This window comes from Delphinus delphis, chromosome 16, assembly GCF_949987515.2.
Source record: "Delphinus delphis chromosome 16, mDelDel1.2, whole genome shotgun sequence".
NCBI classification, from domain to species: Eukaryota; Metazoa; Chordata; class Mammalia; order Artiodactyla; family Delphinidae; genus Delphinus; species Delphinus delphis.
The window spans coordinates 2,756,622-2,777,455 of NC_082698.1; the positions used below are offsets into that span (position 1 = coordinate 2,756,622).

A 20,834-nucleotide genomic window follows, 5' to 3' on the forward strand; every position below is an offset into this window, starting at 1 on the left:
CACTTAGTTTCCCAGGACATGTGACCAGGTACCACAGGCCGGTGGCTTAAAATGATAGACATTTATCATCTCACAATTCAGGAGGCCGGAGTCCAAAATCAAGGTGTGGGCAGGGCCAGGCTCCCTCTGGAGGTTCTAGGAGAGCATCCTTCCTGCCTTCCTCCTAGTTGCTGGTGGTTCTAGGTGGTCCCTGGGCTTCCTCCATCACTCCAATCTCTGCCTCTCTCCTCACCCAGCCTCCTTTCTCCCTTTGTGTGTGTCCTGGTGTCTTTGACACCTGTCATTGATTGATATACATCTTTGCACACTTAGCCAATTATTTCCTTAGTCTCAGTTCCTAGAAGTAAAACTGCTGGACTTTTGGCCACATCCTCCAATTGGCCCACAGAAGATGGTGCCTCTGGCTGCAGGGCCCAGGGGGCAGGCTCCGCCTACCTCCCACCCGCATCATTACTGGCTCTCCCCGCTCCCTGCTCCCCTCCTTCCCTTTCTCTTCCTCCTCCATTTTCAATTTTGCCAGGCTGAGGGGTAAAGAAGTTAATTTGCTGTTTTATTTGACAATTTTTCATTCCTCCTTTGGTGAGATGCTATATATCCTTTATCCTTTTTTTCTATTGAGATATTTAGGAATTTTTCTTGTTAATTTGAGAAAGTTTCTCTTTATTAAGGATGTCAACCCTTCTGTCCTCCATATCTGTTGTAGATATTTTTCCCAGGTTGAGGCAAACTTTCTTCAGGTGAGAAATTCTGGGAGAGGTGTGTGGCACGAATCCTCGTATGGGGACATGAGGTGACATAATGGACATGAATGTCTTTCATTGCAGTTTCCAAACCCTACAGATGTGCTCTTCGATGGCTACTTTTTTTAATATAGATATATGTATAAAGTCCAAGGGGATAAGACTAAATCATAAACAAGTGGAGACATTTTTACAGGAAACAAGGACATTGATGTCTGTGTCCATGGCTTTTCCCCCACATTTTTAAAATTATAAAAGTATTACACACAAAGTAAAAATATTAAAGCAGTGTAGACTGATATGAAATGAAAAAGAAACATTTCCCACCCCATTCCCCCTCTAAGGAGAGAACCATTTTAACCGTTATGTTTTCAGATCTTGTTACCGCCACAATTCTAAATAAAATGCTTCCACTCTGTCCCTGCATTTGTCCATTTTAAGCAATTTCTATCTGACTTCTCAGTATGAAAGAGAAGCTTAAGTCATTTCAACTTCATCCATTCCCCGCTTAATTTTGGTATATTGTTTTTAGCCCTTCCGTGTTTTCATGAGTAGTTTAGAATCCCATGTATGGACCTCCACTTCTGTGACCAGCCTTGGACACACTCTCCTGTCTCCCTTCTGTGTCAGGGGAAGAAGTGGGGAATCCTCTCTCTGCACTGTTCCCCCCAGCTGTGTCAGTGATGCCCTGTCATTTGCATTGGAGTATAATTGCTTTGCAATGTTGTGTTAGTTTCTGCTGTATAACAAAGTGAATCAGCTATATGTGTACATATATCCCCATATCCCCTCCCTCTTGCATCTCCCTCCCACCCTCCCTATCCCACCCCTCTAGGTGGTCACAAAGCACTGAGCTGATCTCCCTGTGCTCTGCAGCTGCTTCCCACTAGCTAGCTATTTTGGTAGTGTTTATATATCCATGCCACTCTCTCACTTCGTCCCAGCTTACCCTTCCCCCTCCCTGTGTCCTCAAGTCCATTCTTTATGTCTGCGTCTTTATTCCTGTCCTGCCTCTAGGTTCTTCAGAACCTTTTTTTTTTTTTTTTAGATTCCATATATATGTGTTAGCATGCGGTATTTGTTTTTCTCTTTCTGACTTACTTCACGCTACCTGACAGACTCTAGGTCCATCTACCTCGCTACAAATAGCTCAATATCGTTTCTTTTTATGGCTGAGTAATATTCCATTGTATATATGTGCCACATCTTCTTTATCCATTCATCTGTCGATGGACACTTAGGTTGCTTCCGTGTCCTGGCTATTGTAAATAGAGCTGCAATGAACATTGTGGTACATGACTCTTCTTGAATTATGGTTTTCTCAGGGTATATGCCCAGTAGTGGGATTGCTGGGTCATATGGTAGTTCTATTTTTAGCTTTTTAAGGAACCTTCATATTGTTCTCCATAGTGGTTATATTAATTTACTTTCCCACCAACAGTGCAAGAGGGTATCAGGTGGTGATGAGAGCTGTGGAGAAAACTAAAGCTGGGAGAAGAGGGAGGGAGGTGAGGGGTTGCAATTTAACAAACGGCTGGGGGAGAATTTATAACACTTACTCTGTCCTCAGTCTGTTAACTGTGTTTCCCCTATAATTGCCACTATGTTGAGTCTATAATTCTAAAGCTAGTAAAAATATATTATGATTTTATAAATATTATTCCTTTCCTATACCACTGAGCCTGGCTTCTGGCAAGGGGATGATCCAGGTCTCATGTTGAAATGGATGTATAATTTTTACATTCTATCAATTGCTCCAAATCGCATCAGGATGCCTCATCTGGGCCCATGACACTCACCTGTAACTCTTTATCCTGGCATTGCTAACGGCCTTTCTTTTTCCATATTGATGGAACAAGCATGCTTCCGCATCAGGAAGGCCAGCCAGCTTCCCTTCTGGAGCGCTAGTTTTTGTACTGGCTGTTATCTAGGCTCTCAGACTAGAATTTACTTTCATGTTTCACTCTTGGGTTAATGCAACTGTTTTCTTGGATTCCATTTCTTTCTTTTTCTTGAATTCCTTTTGTCGTTGTTGGCGTTGTTGGAGTACATCCTCAAGAAAATTTTCTCAGAAAGGGCACAAAAGGAGAATTAACAGATTACCTCCCCCAAATTTGCATATCTGGAAATTCAAATGTAATTGATGGTTCGGCTGAGGATAGATTCTGAGTTCAAAATACCCACCTCCTGACGTTAAAGGTTGACTTCATCGTTTTCTGGGACCCACTGGGGCTGATGAGAAGCCTGTTGCTGATTGGATCCTCATTCCTCTGTGGTTAACCTCTCCTTTCCCTCTCTAAATACTCCAGAGATCTGTCCTTAATCCTTGATATCCTGAAATTCCTCAAGGCTGGTACGGAGTCTAAATCTCCTTTTGGGTAGAGGAATCAGAATCTCACAGGGGTTGGGTGCCCCTGAAACATGAGTGCAGCTGCTGTGGCTACCGCACTGTGAGAGGGTCTGTGCAGTGGGAACAAAGTCATACTAAGGTGTGAGTGGCTGATAGGTCAGCTGCTCCCAGGAGGGGTGAGGAGGAGGTATTTATTTTCCATTTATTTATTATTTAAAAAATTTTTATTTTACATTGAAATACAGTTGATTAACAATGTGTTAGTTTCAGGTGTACAGCAAAGTGATTCAGTTATACATATACATGTATCTATTCTTTTTTAAGTTCTTTTCCCATTTAGGTTATTACAGAATATTGAGCAGAGTTCCCTGTGCTATACATATATATCCTTTGCAGTTACCTATTTCAAATATAGTAGTGTGTATATGTCAATCCCAACCTCCCAGTCTATCCTTCCCCTCCACCCTTCCCCCCTGGAAACCATAAATTTGTTCTCTAAGTCTGCATGTCTGTTTCTGTTTTACAAATAATTTCATTTGTTTTTTTTTTTGGATTCCATATATAAGCGATATCATATGATATCTGTCTTTCTCTGTCTGACTTACTTCACTTAGTATGATAATCTCCAGGTCCATCCATGTTGCTGCAAATGGCATTATTTCATTCTTTTTTTATGTCTGAGTAATATTCCATTGTGTATATGTACCACCATCCTAAATGTTGATGGACATTTAGGTTGCCTCCATGTCTTGGCTGTTGTAAACAGTGCTGCAATGAAATTGGGGTGCATGTATTTTTTCGAATTATGGTTTTCTCCATATATATGCCCAGGAGTGTGATTGCTGGATCAATGGTAGCTCCACTTTTAGTTTTTTAAGGAACCTCCATACTGTTCTCCGTAGTGGCTGCACCAATTTACATTCCCACCAGCAGTGTAGGAGGGATCCCTTTTCTGCACACCCTCTCCCGTGGGCACGGAGCTCCCAGTCTGTGGCGGGCTGCTGGGCGTCGGCTACCAGCACAGCTCTCTCTCCGGAACAGCTCAGAGGGGCCTTCCACTGACCCTGGCACCCCGGCCACTAAAACCTGGATGCCGTTTTTGCTCTCCCCCGTCTCCCGGTGTCACTCCCTCCATCTGGGTTGCCCTCTGGGACCTGGGTGCAGGCTCACACCTTGCCTCACCGTGGAAGCCCAGCCTGGCTGAAGGGCAGACAGAGGAAGTTCCCGCACACTTGGTGGACGGCCAGGCCCTGTCTTTGCGGGCAGCTGTACCCACTGGCTCGGGAGTGCCTGCCGCAGGTGTCTGGAGGCCAGCCCTGGCCTCGGAACCCAGCCTGGGGAAGAGAGCCCCAGCCTACTGCTGGCAGAGCCTGGCACGCCCGGCAGGACGGCCTGGGCAGCTGGCCTCCACTCCTGCACCGGCGTCTTCTCCACCGAGGACAGACATGCCACCTTGCAGCCGGGGGGTCTCGGCCCAGATCTGTTGCCCCCACTTCTTGAGGAAAGCTGATCCTTTCCCCCACTGTGCCTAGGTGAAGGCGGCCTCTCTGCTCAGGGTCACAGGGAGAGGCTGGGCCCCTGGCAGGGGGGGACCCAGACCCACCTTGGGGACAAACACCCAGGCTCATGGTTTCTGGGACAACGGCCGTAAACGCCACTTCTCCACAGGCTGGGGGCAGTGTGCTGCGTGGGTGCATGTTCGTGGGTGTCTTGGGCAGCTGTTTGGTCTGAATGGAATGAGCTTCCCCGGTATCCTCCCAAGACCTCTGTGAGCTGCACTGGGGCCAGCGCCCACCTGGGGGCCGCGGGGCCTGGGCTGAGTCTCCTAAGCTGAGGGCGGTCAGGAGGGGGGACGGGGCACGGCCCTCATGGGTCAGGGCTGCAGTCCACGCCCTGGAATAGCCCTCAGCTGTCAAAGGGAGGGGACACCTATCCTGCCACAGCCTGGAGGAACCTCGAAAGCGTGATGCAGAGGGAAAGGAGCCAGACACCATCGGCCGCGTCTCGTGTGGTCTCGTTTGTATGAAGTGTCCAGAGCAGGCAGGTCCACAGACGCAGAAAGCAGATCGGCGAGGACTAGGGCCTGGCGGGAGCTGGGTAAACTGAGGCACGGTACATGTTTTCAAGGGTCTATGTGAACAAACATCGATGTGAAACTGGAGGCCCGCCCGACAGGAGCGGGGAGGGGTTTATAGAGAAGACTCGGAGAGCAGGAAAGTTTGGCCACAGTTTAAGCAGCTGCCGTATTTGGGGAGACCCCACAGCTGTTTGTGTTCGGTGTCTTCAGGTCTCATCTTCCCAGATTCGAGTGCAGTGACTTGACTTAGGCGTCAGCTGGCTTTTGTGGCTACCTGGCATCAGAGCCACTGTCTGACGACCTCCTTGTTTAATTACTGTCACAGGGGACTGGGAAGCAATGCTTAATGGGTGCAGGGTTTCCTCTGGGGGCTTGAAAATTCTGTAGAACTGGATAGAGCACAACTCTGAATGTACTAACATGCACTAAATGCTACTGAACTGGGTGCTTTAAATGGCTAAAGTGGTTAATTTTATGTTACCTGGGTTTTATCTCAATTTATAAAGAAGCCCAATAGTCTAGCTGTGGGCTTGGGGACAGGTCTCAGGGCCACAGGGACCTGGCCTCAGGGTTGCTGGACACTGGGGTGTGAGGGTGAAGGAGGGGCAGTGGTCTGCAGAGAGGGCCAAGGTGGCCAGCACACCTGGGTCCTGCAGCCTTGGGGGCAGGCAGTGTCCAGGCCTGCAGGCCACCTGGAAGCCTGAGCTCATCACCAAAGCAGTGGCCTGAGCTCCTTGTGAGGGCCCAGGGGCCAGCTGCAGGGTCCCTGGACACATGCCCCAAGAGGGTGCACTGCAGGGCACTGCCCAGGCCGAGGAGGGTGCAGACCCTGGGAGCCTCATCCCTCCTGCTGGGACAGACCTGCACCTCGGTCGGAAGGAAGGACAGGCCTAGGGTGGATGGGTCAGAGGCTTAAACCAGGTGGCCAGCCCTTCCCACCCTGGGCTGAGCTAGTGAGGAAGCTGCTCCTGGTTTGAACCAAAAGTGCTTCAGGCCAGTTAACTGCATTCCTAGAAACCTAGCTCACGGAAACCAGCAGAGATGCAGTCAGCGACTCATACACAAAGAGCTCCTGGAGCTTTGCGTGTGGTGCAGATAAGTACAGAGTCTGTGCATCCATTGGTACGGGTCAGGGCAAGTCCATGTAACACAGCATTGGATCAACATCAAAATACTGATATGTTAATTACCAAAGTGCCCACAAAACGTTAAATGGAAAAGCCAGTCATGGGTATCATTGAGTGCCTACTACATGCCATGCAACGTATTAGACTGGGGACAACCATGGTGGCCAAGACACAGAGTCACCGCCAGCCGGGTGTGGGACATGGTCCAGTGGAGAAGATAGGCGAACTCTAAACGGAGAGAAAGGCCTGAGCTGTAACAGCCTGGCAGGCTGTCATCTGCAAGAGGCTGTTTTTCGGTGCTTTAAAGTCATAGAAGGAGAAGCAGGCCTGAGATGAGGATGGAGGTGTTAGACTTGGTGTTAGGTGTAGGTGACACCTAACACCTTGTCCCAGGTGACAAGGGACATCCAGGGGGGAAGGCCTCTGGTCCATTCAGAATTTGGCCCTGGGGCTGCAGTGGTCAACAGGCCAGGGTTCTAGTCTCGGGGGACAGGAGAGTGCCTTGAGGTGGCTATGATTGGAGTTGTCTGGACAGAAGCGGGTGAGGCGAGATTGAAGGACGGAGGCATGGGGGCCGCTGGCATTTCTGGGGGGAGAAGGGACTTGCAGCCAAGGAGCCCGGGAGTGAGGCCGAGGGGACACGTGACCTACAGCGGCACTGGGCATTTTTTGGTCAGTGAACAGATGGGAAGCATGACCTCAACTGACCTCACGTCCCACAAGTGCACCAGGGTCTCTGGACTAGGATGGATGGGCCTGGCGGCTAGGTCAGGGTGAAGATGGAGGAGGGAGAGGTGGGGTGAAGATGGTGCCCGATTCCTAGCCTGGAGGACAGAACCAGTGGTTCAGCCATGGTTAAGATGTCTATGGCGGTTCCGGTTTAGGATGGGACAGATGAGTTCAGATCAAGACAGGACAAATGTCCAAAGGGGATGGGGGAGTCTGGCCAGAGCTATGGATTGGGAGTGTGTCAGGCTGACTAATGGCTGCTCCAAAGATGTCAGGTCCCAACCCCTGGATCCGGTAATTGTATCTTATAAGGAATAAGTGTGTTTGCACAGGTTTAAAGTAAAGATCTGGAAATGGGGAGCTTGGCCTGGATTGTCCAGGTGAGCCCTAATTGCAACCACATCTCTGTATAGGGAGGAGGCGGAAGGAGATATTTTGCAGACAGAACAGGAGAAGCCATCTGACCGCACCTGCAGAGGGATGCGGCCACGAGCCAGCGAAGCCAGCAGCCTCCAGGAGCTGGGAGAAGCGAGGAACGGATAATGGATTTTCCCCTCGAGATTCCAGAGGGAGCTCGCCCCTGCTGACACCTGACTTCAGCCCGGTGGTACTGATTTCCTACTTCTGGCCTCCCAAACTGTAAGGGAACAAATTCCTGTTGTTTTAAGCCACCCAGTTTGTGGTGATGTGTGGCAGCCGCCCCAGGACGCTCACGCGGTAGCCTTCCAGACTAGGGGCTGCTGGACGTGGATGAGGCACAGAGTCTCCTGGGAGCACATCTTAGGGTGCGTCTCCCAAGAATGGATGGGGACAGGGGTCTACCTGCGATACAGCATAGGGGAGTGGGGAAGCCAGGTGGGAATAGCAGGGCATCAGCACAGGAGGCCTGAGTGTGCAGTGACCACCGGGCCTCAGAGCTGCACAGGAAGCGGGTGTCTCCCTGAAGACTGCCACTGGCTGAAGCTGCCTCCTGGGAGTTGGTCCTCTGGTCTGTCCCACGTGCAGGCCAGGTGGTGCCTGTGGCCGGGGTCATCCGGGGGGCTGGCCCAGCAGTGCTGAGAGATGTGCGCGGGCAGGAACGGCTCTGCCCGGGTGGGAGGAGGGCATGGGGCACTGGGTGCAGTGGACACTGCCCTTTCAGACAAAGAGGGCCCGGGAGCCCGGCCAGGGAGGGAGGGAGGGCACATCCCTCATGGGGCCCAGACTGAAGGGCCTGCAGAGGCAGTGGAGGGGGGCGGGTCCTAAGAGCTGGGCCAGCTCCCTGTGCCAGAATCCCAGCTTCCACACCACTGGCTGGTGACCCTGGGGGAGCGGTCTGTCCTTGTTCAGCCTAGTGTCCTCATCTAAAGTGGGACAACAAGGATGTCCACCCTGCAGGGCTTCTATGGGGACCGGAAGGCACACAGCACGTGCCCAGAAAACATTACTGATCCTTATGAATTTTAACTTGGTTTTCTGTGTTGAGATCAGTGTGGGTTCACAGGCAGTTGTAAAGAATAGTACAGAGAGACCCTGTGTCCGCTCTACCTGGTCTCTCCTCATGACGACGTCTTACACAACTGTGGTGAGCATCACTGCCAGGAAACCCGTGGCGATGGAGGCCGGGCACAGTGCGTTCCCACCAGCCCAAGGAGCCACACTTCTGTCCTGCCCCCGCCCCTCCTTACCCCTGGGAGCCACTGACATGTCACCTCATTCTATAACTTTGTCACATCAAGAATGCCGTATACATGGAATCGTACGGTGTGTGAACTTTGGGTTCTCTCCTTTCCATGGCTGGGTAGTTTTGTGTGGTGTGCACGGCCGCAGCTGGTTTAAGGTCACCTGGGCTGTTCCCCGGTTCTGGCTGTTATGAATAGAGCTGCTACCAACATTCGTGTTCAGATTGTTGTGCGAACGTCAGTTTCCCTTTCCCTGGGATAAGGCCCGGGGTGCAGTTGCCGGCTTGTATAGTGGTTGCGTGTTCAGTTTCTAAAGAAACCACCAAGCTGTCTTCCCAAACGGCTGCACCGTGTTACCTTCCCATCCCTGGCTGTGCGTGAGGGATTCGGTTTCCCCACATCCACACCAGGATTTGATGCGTTACTATTTTTCATTTTAGCTATTTTGATAGGAAGTTATGGTATTTCATTGGTTTTAATTTGCATTTCCCTAATGACAATGGTGTTTTACATCTTTTTCATGTGATGATTTGCCATCTGTAGACCCTCTTTAATGAAATGTTTCTTCATGTCTTTAACTTACCTTCTTATTAGATTTTTTGTGTTTTTACTGTTGAGTTTTGAGAATTCTTTATATGTTCTAGATACTAATCCTTTGTCAGATTTTCAATTTACAAATATTTTCTCCTGGTCTGTGACTTGTCTTTTCATCTTCTTCCCAGGATCTTTTGCAGAGCAACATCTTATGTTCACACGAAACCCTGTACATGAATGTTGGTAGCAGCTTTCTTCGTAACAGCCTAAACCAGGAGTCAGCCCAGATACCGACTTCAATAGGTGAGTGCTTAAACGAAGTTTAAAAAAAATTGTGTCAAGCAATTTGCACTCCTGCCCAGTGCATGTTAGTATCAGAGGTACCAAGGGAAACAACACAAACAAGCACTGCATGGAACAGGTCTCTCCTGACGCAGAGAAGAGACTTAGCCGGTTCTGCTTCAAGAGCGGGCATCGGTCTCCACGCCAGTGGGCTCCTCCCGGCAGCTGCTGCAGGGCCATTGGTTGCACGCAGCCCTCTTGTGCTGCATCGGAAGAACACTGTCCCCCCACCCCCACAGGGGACAGATACAGCAGAGGGGTTGGCCAGGTGCTGTGTGATGCATGTAGCTAAGCAGAGCAGAGGAACACACACTGAGTCTGACAAGTCCAGCAGGGCTGCGTGGGCCCTTTATCTCTTGATGAGGAATTGTCCAGGCCCAAGGCCCATTCTTACGTGGCTGAGTGGGGTATTGAAAGACTATAAGCGGGAGACTTCCTTTCCCAACATATTTAATTAATTGATTAATTTTAAAATTTAATTTAATTAATTAATTTTTTCATTGGGGTACAGTTGTTTTACAATGTTGTGTTAGTTTCTACTGTACAGCAAAGTGGAGTTGCCTGTGCTGTACAGCAAGTTCTTATTTGTCATCTATTTTATACATGTTAGTGTATATATGTCAATCCCAATCTCCCAATTCATTCCACTCCCCACCCCTGCTTTTGCCCCTTGGAGTCCACGCGTTTGTTCTCTACGTCTGTGTCTCAATTTCTGCCTTGCAAACTGGTTCGTCTGTACCATTTTTCTAGATTCCACACATATGCATTAATATGCGATATTTGTATTTCTCTTTCTGACTTACTTCACTCTGTATGACAAAATCTCTAGGTCCATCCATGTCTCTACAAATGACCCAATTTCATTCCTTTTTATGGCTGAGTAATATTCCATTGTATATATGTACCACATCTTCTTGATCCATTCGTCTGTCTGTGGACATTTAGGTTGCTTCCATGACCTGGCTGTTGTAAATAGATCTGCAATGAACATTGTGGTACATGTGTCTTTTTTTTTTTTTTTTTGTGGTACCCAGGCCTCTCACTGTTGTGGCCTCTCCCATTGTGGAGCACAGGCTCCGGACACTCAGGCTCAGCAGCCATGGCTCACGGGCCCAGCCGCTCCATGGCATGTGAGATCCTCCCGGACCAGGGCACGAACCTGTGTCCACTGTATTGGCAGGCGGACTCTCAACCCCTGCGCCACCAGGGAAGCCCCATGTGTCTTTTTGAATTATAGTTTTCTCTGGGTATATGCCCAGTAGTGGGATTGCTGGGTCATATGGTAAATCTATTTTTTGTTTTTTAAGGAACCTCCATACTGTTCTCCATAGTGGCTGTATCAATTTACATTCCTCCCAACAGTGCAAGAGGGTTCCCTTTTCTCCACACCCTCTCCAGCATTTGTTGTTCGTAGATTTTCCGATGATGCCCATTCTAACTGGTGTGAGGTGATACCTCATTGTAGTTTTGATTTGCATTTCTCTAATGATTAGTGATGTTGAGCATCCTTTCATGTGTTTGTTGGCCATCTGTATATCTTCTTTGGAGAAATGTCTATTTAGGCCTTCTGCCCAGTTTGGATTGGATTGTTTGCTTTTTTGCATGAGATGTTTATGTATTTTGGATATTAATCCTTTGTGCGTTGATTTGTTTGCAAATATTTTCCCTCATTCTGAGGGTTGTCTTTTTGTCTTGTTTATAGTTTCCTTTGCTGTGCAAAAGCTTTTAAGTTTCATTAGGTCCCATTTGTTTATTTTTGTTTTTATTTCCATTACTCTAGGAGGTGGGTCAAAAAAGATCTTGCTGTGATTTATGTCAAAGAGTGTTCTTCCTATGTTTTCCTGTAAGAGTTTTATAGCGTCCGGTCTTACATTTAGGTCTCTAATTCATTTTGAGTTTATTTTTGTGTATGGTGTTAGGGAGTGTTCTAATTTCATTCTTTTACAAGTAGCTGTCCAGTTTTCCCAGCACTGCTTATTGAAGAGACTGTCTTATCTCCATTGTATATGCTTGTCATAGATTAGTTGACCATACATGCGTGGGGTTATCTCTGGGCTTTCTATCCTGTTCCATTGATCTATATTTCTGTTTTTGTGCCAATACCATATTGTCTTGATTACTGTAGCTTTGTAGTATAGTCTGAAGTCAGGGAGTCTGATTCCTCCAGCTCCAGTTTTTTTTTTTCTCAAGATTGCTTTGGCTATTTGGGGTCTTTTGTGTCTCCATACAAATTTTAAAGTTTTTTGTTCTAGTTCTGTAAAAAATGCCACTGGTAGCTTGATAGGGATTGCATTGAATCTGTAGATTGCTTTGGGTAGTATAGTCATTTTCACAATATTGATTTTTCCAATTCAAGAACATGGTATATCTCTTTATCTGTTTGTGTCATCTTTGATTTCTTTCATCAGTGTATTATAGTTTTCTGAGTACAGGTCTTTTACCTCCTTAGGTAGGTTTATTCCTAGGTATTTTATTCTTTTTGTTGCAATGGTGAATGGGATTGTTTCCTTAATTTCTTTTTCTGATCTTTCGTTGTTAGTGTATAGGAATGCAAGAGATTTCTGTGCATGAATTTTGTATCCTGCAACTTCACCAAACTCATTGATTAGCTCTAGTAGTTTTCTGGTGGCATCTTTAGGATTTTCTATGTATAGTATCATGTCATCTGCAAACAGTGACAGTTGTACTTCTTCTTTCCAATTGGTATTCCTTTTATTTCTTTTTCTTCTCTGATTGCTGTGGCTAGGACTTCCAAAACTATGTTGAATAATAGTGGTGAGAGTGGACATCCTTGTCTCTTCCTGATCTTAGAGGAAATGGTTTCAGTTTTTCACCATTGAGAATGATATTTGCTGTGGGTTTGTCATATAAGGCCTTTATTATGTTGAGGTAGGTTCTCTCTATGCCCACTTTCTGGAGAGTTTTTATCATAAATGGGTATTGAATTTTGTCAAAAGCTTTTTCTGCATCTATTGAGATGATCATATGGTTTTCATTCTTCAGTTTGTTAATATGGTGTATCACACTGATTGATTTTCATATATTGAAGAATCCTTGCATCCCTGGGATAAATCACACTTCATCATGGTGTATGATCCTTTTAATGTGTTGTTGGGCTCTGTTTTCTAGTATTTTGTTGAGGATTTTTGAATCTATATTCATCAGTGATATTGGTCTCTAATTTTCTTTTTTTTTGTGTAGTATCTTTTTCTGGTTTTGGTATCAGGGTGATGGTGGCCTCGTAGAAAGGGTTTGGGAGTGTTCCTTCCTCTGCAATTTTTTGAAGAGTTTGAGAAGGATGAGTGTTAGCTCTTCTCTAAATGTTTGATAGAATTCATCTGTGAAGCCATCTGGTTCTGGACTTTTGTTTGTTGGAAGGTTTTTAATCACAGTTTCAATTTCATTACTTGTGATTGGTCTGTTCATAATTTCTATTTCTTCCTGGTTCAGTCCTGGAACGTTATACCTTTCTAAGAATTGGTCCATTTCTTCCAGGTTGTCCATTTTATTGGCATACAGTTGCTTATAGTAGTCTCTTATGATGCTTTGTATTTCTGTGGTGTCCATTGAAACTTCTCCTTTTTCATTTCTAATTTTATTGATTTGAGTCCTCTCCCTCTTTTTCTTGATGAGTCTGGCTAAAGGTTTATCAATCTTGTTTATCTTCTCAAAGCACCAGCTTTTAGTTTTATTTTTATTTAGTTTTACCTTTGCTATTGTTTTCTTTGTTTCTATTTCAGTCATTTCTGCTCTGACCTTTATGATTTCTTTCCTTCTACTAACTTTGGGTTTTGTTTGTTCTTCTTTCTCTACTTCCTTTAGGTGTAAGGTTAGATTGTTGATTTGAGATTTTTCTTGTTTCTTGAGGTAGGATTGTATTGCTATAAACTTCCCTCTTAGAACGGCTTTTGCTGTGTCCCATAATTTTTGGATTGTCGTGTTTTCATTGTCATTTGTCTCTAGGTATTTTTTGATTTCCTTTTTGATTTCTTCAGTGATCTCTTGGTTGTTTAGTAGTGCATTGTTTAGCCTCCATATATTTGTGTTTCTTACATTTTTTTTCCTGTAATTGACTTCTAATCTCATAGCATTGTGGTCATAAAAGATGCTTGATATGATTTCAAGTTTCTTAAATTTACCAAGGCTTGATTTGTGACCCAAGATGTGATCTATCCTGGAGAATGTTCCATGAATGCTTGAGAAGACAGTACAATCTGCTGTTTTCAGATGGAATGTCCTATAAAGATCAATTAAATCTATCTGGTCTATTGTGTCATTTAAAGCTTGTGTTTCTTTATTAATTTTCTGTCTGGATGATCTGTCCATTCGTGAAAGTGAGGTGTTAAAGTCCCTCACTATTACTGTATTACTGTCAGTTTCCTCTTTTATAGCTGTTAGCATTTGCCTTATGTATTGAGGTGCTCCTATGCTGGGTGTATATATATTTACAACTGTTATATCTTCTTCTTGGATTGATCCCTTGATCATTATGTAGTGTCCTTCCTTGTCTTTTGCAACATTCTTTAATTTAAAGTCTACTTTATCTGATATGAGTATCGCTACTCCAGCTTTCTTTTGATTTCAATTTGCATGGAATATCTTTTTCCATCCCTTCACTTTCAATCTGTATGTGTCCCTAGGTCTGAAGTGGGTCTCTTGTAGACAGCATATATATGGATCTTGTTTTTGTATACATTCAGCCAGTTTGTGTCTTTTCATTGGAGTGTTTAATCCATTCACATTTAAGGTAATTATTGATATGTATGTTCCTATTACCATTTTCTTAATTGTTTGGGGTTTGTTTTTGTAGATTGTTTTCTTCTTTTGTGTTTCCCACTTAGAGAAGTCCCTTTAGCATTTGTTGTAGAGCTGGTTTGGTGGTGCTGAATTCTCTTAGCTTTTGCTTGTTTGTAAACCTGTTGATTTCTCCATCAAATATGAATGAGATCCTTGCTGGGTAGAGTAATCTTGGTTGTAGGTTCTTCCCTTTCATCACTTTAAATATGTTTTGCCACTCCCTTCTGGCTTGTAGAGTTTCTGCTGAGAAATCAGCTGTTAACCTTATGAGAGTTCCCTTTTATGTTATTTGTCATTCTCCCCTTGTTGCATTCAATAATTTTTCTTTGTCTTTAATTTTTGTCAGTTTGATTACTGTGTGTCTTGACGTGTTTCTCCTTGGGTTTATCCTGCCTGGGACTCTCTGCACTTCCTGGACTTGGGTGGCTATTTCCTTTCCCATGTTAGGGAAATTTTCGACTATAATCTCTTCAAATATTTCCTTGGGTCCTTTCTCTCTCTCTTCTCCTTCTGGGACCCCTATAATGCGAATGTTGGTGTGTTTAATGTTGTCCCTGAGGTCTCTTAGGCTGTCTTCATTTCTTTTCATTCTTTTTTCCTTATTCTGTTCTGTGGCAGTGATGTCCACCATTCTGTCTTCCAGGTCACTTATCTGTTCTCCTGCCTCAGTTATTCTACTATTGATTCCTTCTAGTGTATTTTTCATTTCAGTTATTGTATTGTTCATCTCTGTTTGTTCTTTAGTTCCTCTAGGTGTTTGTTCTTTAATTCTTCCAGGTCTTTGTTAAACATCTCTTGCATCTTCTCGATCTTTGCCTCCGTTCTTTTTCCAAGGTCCTGGATCATCTTCACTATCATTATTCTGAATTCTTTTTCTGGAAGGTTGCCTATCTCCACTTCATTTAGTTGTTTTTTTGGGGTTTTACCTTGTTCCTTCATCTGGGACATAGTCCTCTACCTTTTCATCTTGTCTATCTTTCTGTGATTGTGGTTTTCCTTCCACAGGTTGCAGGATTATAGTTCTTCTTGCTTCTGCTGTCTGCCCTCTGGCAGATGAGGCTATCTAAGAGGCTCGTCCCAACATATTTTGATTAAATCCAATTTATCCATTTTCTTTTCTATTTTTGGCTTGTGTTTTTGTTACAAGTCTGAGAACTATTTTACTACCCTAAATTCCCAAGATTTTCTCCCATGTTTGTTTCAAAAAAGTTTTGTAATTTTTCATTTAAGTCCATGATCCATTTTGAATTACTCTTTGTATAAGGTTTGAGACTTTGGTGGAGGTTCACGTTTGCCGGTGAATGTCTACTTGGTTCAGCATCTTTTCTAATGAATGCATTTAATGCTCTACATTTTTCCCTCAGCACTGCTTTAGCTGTGCTCCATCATTTTGATATGTCTTTTTATTTAGTTCAATGGATTTATTTTTTTATTTCACTAAGGACTTCTTCTTTGGCTCATGGGATTATTTAGAAGTGCCTTGCTTAGTTTCTAAGTGTTTGAAGGTTTTTTTTCTTACTGAATATTAGTTTTATTCTATTGTGGTCAGACAACACACTCTGTATGATTTTGATTCTTTTAAATTTGTTGAGATCTGTCTTATGTCCTAGGTTGTATGGTCAATACTGTTATATGTTTCATGGATACTTGGAAAGAATGTGTATGATGCTGTTGTTGAGAGGCATGTTCTATAAATGTCAATTAGATCCTAATTGGATTGAGTTGTTGGTTGATGGTGTGGTTGAGTTCTTCTATGTCTGCTGATTTTTTGTAAATGTGTTCTATCAATCACAGAGAAACTCCATGTATAATTATAGATTTGTCTATTTCTTCTTTCAATTCTATCAGTCTTTGCTTCACATGTTTTGTAGCTGTTTCTGTGGTACAAACACATTTAGCATTGCTGTGTTTTCTTTTATCAATTGCTATGTCTTCTTTTATCATTATATAATGTCATTCTCTGTCTCTGGTGATTTTCTTTGCTCTAAAGTATACTTTTTCTGATATTAATACAGGCAGTACTCCTTTTTTTTTTATTAATGTTCACACAATATATCTTTTTCCATCTCTTTGCTTTCAACCTGCCTATAGCATTATATTTGAAGTGAGTTTCCTGTAGACTGTATATTGTTGAGTATACTGAGTATATTGTTGAGTATATTGAATATATTGTTGAATCATGTTTTCTAATCTCTGCCTTTTTAATGGAGTATTTAGACTATTTACATTTAATGTAGTTTTTTGATATGTTAGGGCTTAGGTTTGCCATTTTCTTTTTGTTTTAAGTGTATTCCCTCTGCTTTTTATTTTACCTTTCTGTGGGTTACTTAAACACTTTTAATTATTAGGTTAATTAATTTTTATTTTTTATTGAAATACAGTTGATGTACAATATTATGTTAGTTTCAGGTGTACTGCATAGCGATTTGACATTTGCATACATCATGAAATGATCACCATGGTAACTCAAGTAACTGTCTGTCCTCATACAAAATTGTTAGAATATTACAGTACTATTGACCATATTACTTATGTAATATGCTGTATATTACATCCTTGTGGCTTATTTATTTTATAACTGGAAGTTTGTACCTCTTTCACCTATTTTGCCCTCCCCACTTCTCTCCCCTCTGACAGCCACCTTTTTGTTCTCTGTATCTATGAGTCTGTTTTAATTTTGTTTTGTATTTTAGATTCCACATACACAAGAGATCCTATGGAATTTTCTTTCTCTGACTTATTTCATTTAACTTAATACCCTCTAAGACCATCCATTTGCTGCAAATGACAAGATTTCATTTTTTATGACCAAGCAATATTCCATTGTGTGTGCGTATGTACATATATATGTATGTGTAAACATATATATGTATACACACATACACACACACACACACACACACACACATACACACCCCACATCTTCTTTATCCATTCATCTACCAGAGGACACTTATGTTGATTTCATGTCTTGGCTATTGTAAATAATGCTGCCGTGAACATTGGTGTGCATATATCTTTTTGAATTAGTGTTTTTGTTTTCTTCTGGTAAATACCCAGTAGTAAAATTGCTGGATCACATGGACGTTCTAATTTTTTGAGGAAACTCCATACTGTTTTCCCTAGTGGTTGCACAAATTTACATTTCCACCAGCAGTGCACAAGTGTTCCCTTTTCTCTACATCCTCTCCAGCACTTGCCATTTTGTTGTGTTTTTGACAATAGCCACTCTGAGAGGTATGAGGTGGTATTGCAATGTGGTTTTGATTTGCATTTCCCTGATAATTAGAGATGTTGAGCATCTTTTCACATGTTGGTTGGCCATCTGTATGTCTTCTTTGGAAAAATGTCTATTCAGATCCTCTGCCCATTTTTTAATCAGGTTGTGTTTTTTGATGTTTAGTTGTATGAGTTCATTGTAATTTTGTATATTAACCCCTTATTGGATATATTGTTTATAAATATCTTCTCCCATTCAGTGGGCTGCCTTTTTGTTTTGCTGGCTGTTTCCTTCCCTGTGAAAAAGCTTTTTAGTTTAGTCTCATTTGTTTATTTTTGATTTTGTTCTCTTGCCTGTAGAGACAGATCCAAAAAATTATTGCTAAGATCCATGTCAAAGAGCATACTGCCTATGTTTTCTTCTAGGAGTTTTATGGTTTTAGGTCTTACGTTTAAGTCTTTAATCTATTTTCAGTTTATTTTTGTATATGGTGTGAGAAGGTAGTCCAGTTTGATTCTTTTGCATGTAGCTATCTGGTTTTCCTGGTGCCATTTATTGAAGAGACTATCTTTTCTTCACTGTATATTTTTACCTCCTTTGTTGTAGATTAATTGACCATAATTGCGTGGGTTTATTTCTGGGCTGTCTATTCTGTACCATTGATCTGTGTGCTTGTTTTTGTGCCGGTTATACGGTTTTGATTACTGTAGCTTTGTAGTATAGTTTGAGATCAGGAAGGGACTATAATACCTCCAGCTTTGTTCTTCTTTCTCAAGACTGCTTTGGCTATTTGGGGTCTTTTGTGTTTTCATATAAATTTTAGAATTATTTGTTCTAGTTCTGTGAAAATTGCCATTGGTATTTTGATAGGGATTGCTTTGAATCTGTAGATTGCCTTGGGTAATGTGGTTATTTTAACAATATTAATTCTTTCAATCCATGAGCATGGTATATCTTTCCATTTCTGTCATCTTCAATTTCTTTCATCAGTGTCTTATAGTTTTCAGAGTCCTTTACCTCTTTGGTTAGATTTACTCTGACATATTTTATTCTTTTTGATGAAAATGTAAATGAGAATTTTTCTTAATTTCTCTTTCTGATAGTTCATTATTAGTGTATAAAAATGCAACAAATTTCTGTGTATTAATTTTGTATCCTGCAACTTTGCTGAATTCATTTATTAATTCTAACTTTTTTTGGTAGTGTCTTTAGAATTTTCTATATATAATATCATGTCATCTGCAAACAGTGACAGTTTTACTTCTTTTTTCAAATTTGTACTTCTTTTATTTCTTTTCTTGCCTGATTACTGTGGCTAGGAATTCCAACGCTATGTCAAATAAAAGTGTTGAGAGTGGGCATACTTGTATTGTTTCTGATCTTAGAGGAAATGCTTTCAGATTTTCACAGTTGAGTATGATGTTGGCTGTAGGTTTGTCATATGTGGGCTTTTTTATGTTGAGGTATGTTCCCTCTGTGTCCACTTTGTTGAGAGTTTTTATGATAAGTGGATGTTGAATTGTGGTGTCTAAAGCTTTTTATGCATCTGTTGAGATGATCAGATGATTTTATTCTTCAACTTGTGAATGTGGTGTGTCACGTTGACTGCTTTGTGGATATACTGAACCATGTTTGCATCTCTAGGACAAATCCTACCTGAGCATGGGTATGATCCTTTCAATGTATTTTTGAATTCAGTTTGCTAATATTTTGTTGAGGATTTTTGTGTCTATGTTCATCAGTGATATTGGCCTGTAATTTTCTTTTGTTGTGGTGTCTTTGTCTGGTTTTGGTATCAGGGTGATGCTGGCCTCGTAGAATGTGTTCAGAAGCATTCCTTCCTCTTCAGTTTTTTGGGGATCGTTTAAGAAGGATCAGTGTTAACTCTTTTTTAAATGTTTTGTAGAATTCACCTGTGAAGCTGTCTGGATTTGGACTTTCGTTTGCTGAGACTTAAACACTTTTTTTAGAATTCCATTTTGAGTTAACTATTGTGTTTCTATGTTTACCTCTTTGTATGTTCCAAAGTTCTTTCTCTTATTGTTTCTTTATTGTTTAAAGAACTTCCTTTAGCCATTTTTTGGGGGTAGGTGTACAAGCAAGAAAGTCTCTTAGTTGTCTTTCATCTGAGAATGGCTTGATCTCCCTTTTATTCCTGAAGGACATTGTTTTCTGAATATAGGATTCTGTATGGACAGTTCTTTTCTTTCAACACTTAAAAATAATTTTTTGCCATTTTCATTCTGGCTTCTATGGTTGCTGTGTTGGATGCATCTTGTCACCCTGCATTCTTTCACATGGGACCACTCCTCAATAGGCAGTTTCGGGATGGATGCTTGCCTATCAAAGGGCCCCATCCTCCTGGGGCCACCGTACTTGGTTTATGGATGATCATGTATGTGATCCAACCCAGACCAATGTGGGCTCTGCTTTCAGTTTTTATGTTAAGCCGGGGCTGGTAAATTGAAAGTATATGGTTGAAGGCTGACGGCACTGTTCTAGGTGCTGGGGGGTGGGAGGCAGACCCACAGGCCTGTTGGAGCTGGTCTCCATACAACAGGAGGGACAGATGGGAGGTGAGTGCCATGTGCTCTTTTCTCCTGACCCTCCTCCCCATCACCTATAGCTTCCCAATGGGACCGATGTGCATTTTCTCCACACTCTATGGCTCAGAGGCTGGCTTAGCCTTCTTCCGAGGCACTGGAGATGCCCACCTGGCCTCCACCCCTCAGAACAGGTCTGCTCCAGCCTGTGGCCACCCTGGAGCCAGGGGTCCCCAGGGAAAAAGCCAGCCTGTCCGCAGAGTTGCTGGGAGAGTCCACAGCTCTCGCCTTGTGTAGTGAAGCCACCGTTGGCCAGACACAACCCACCAGGCCGAGATCAGCACAGCTGTGCCAGCTGCCCTGCAGGGGCATGTGTGAGGGGCGTGGCTGTTGTTTAAGCCTCTGCGTTGGGTCTGTTAGCAGCATGACCATGGCAACAACGGACTGATACACAGTGTAAGCAAGGAGCATCTGCCTCCAGGCTTCAAGGGTGGGTGTTTTCATTGTCTGTTGTTGGGGTAACAAAGTGCCACCAGTTTGGTGGCTTTAAACAGCACCATTCACTGTCTTATAGTTCTGAAGGTCAGCGCCTGGATGGTCTCAGTTGGGTCCTCTGCTGGGGGTCTTGCAAGGCTGAAATCAAGCTGTCAGCCTGGCTGTGTTCTCATCAGGAGCTTGGGGTCCTCATCCAAGATGATTCTGATCTTTGGCTAA

General features: G+C 43.3%; 1 protein-coding gene across 3 annotated transcripts in view; it reads left to right on the top strand.

Moving 5' to 3' along the window:
* C16H10orf143 (chromosome 16 C10orf143 homolog) overlaps positions 1–20,834 on the top strand; it is a 106,067-nt gene that overhangs the window by 82,374 nt on the left and 2,859 nt on the right. The window contains exons 4-5 of one of the 3 annotated variants that reach the window (XR_009522378.1): positions 7,437–7,662; positions 9,407–9,521. The gene's annotated coding sequence lies outside the window, so the exon portion shown is untranslated. The remainder of the gene's footprint in view (positions 1–7,436; positions 7,663–9,406; positions 9,522–20,834) is intronic. The other 2 variants (XR_009522377.1, XR_009522379.1) reach the window with 2 other exon arrangements.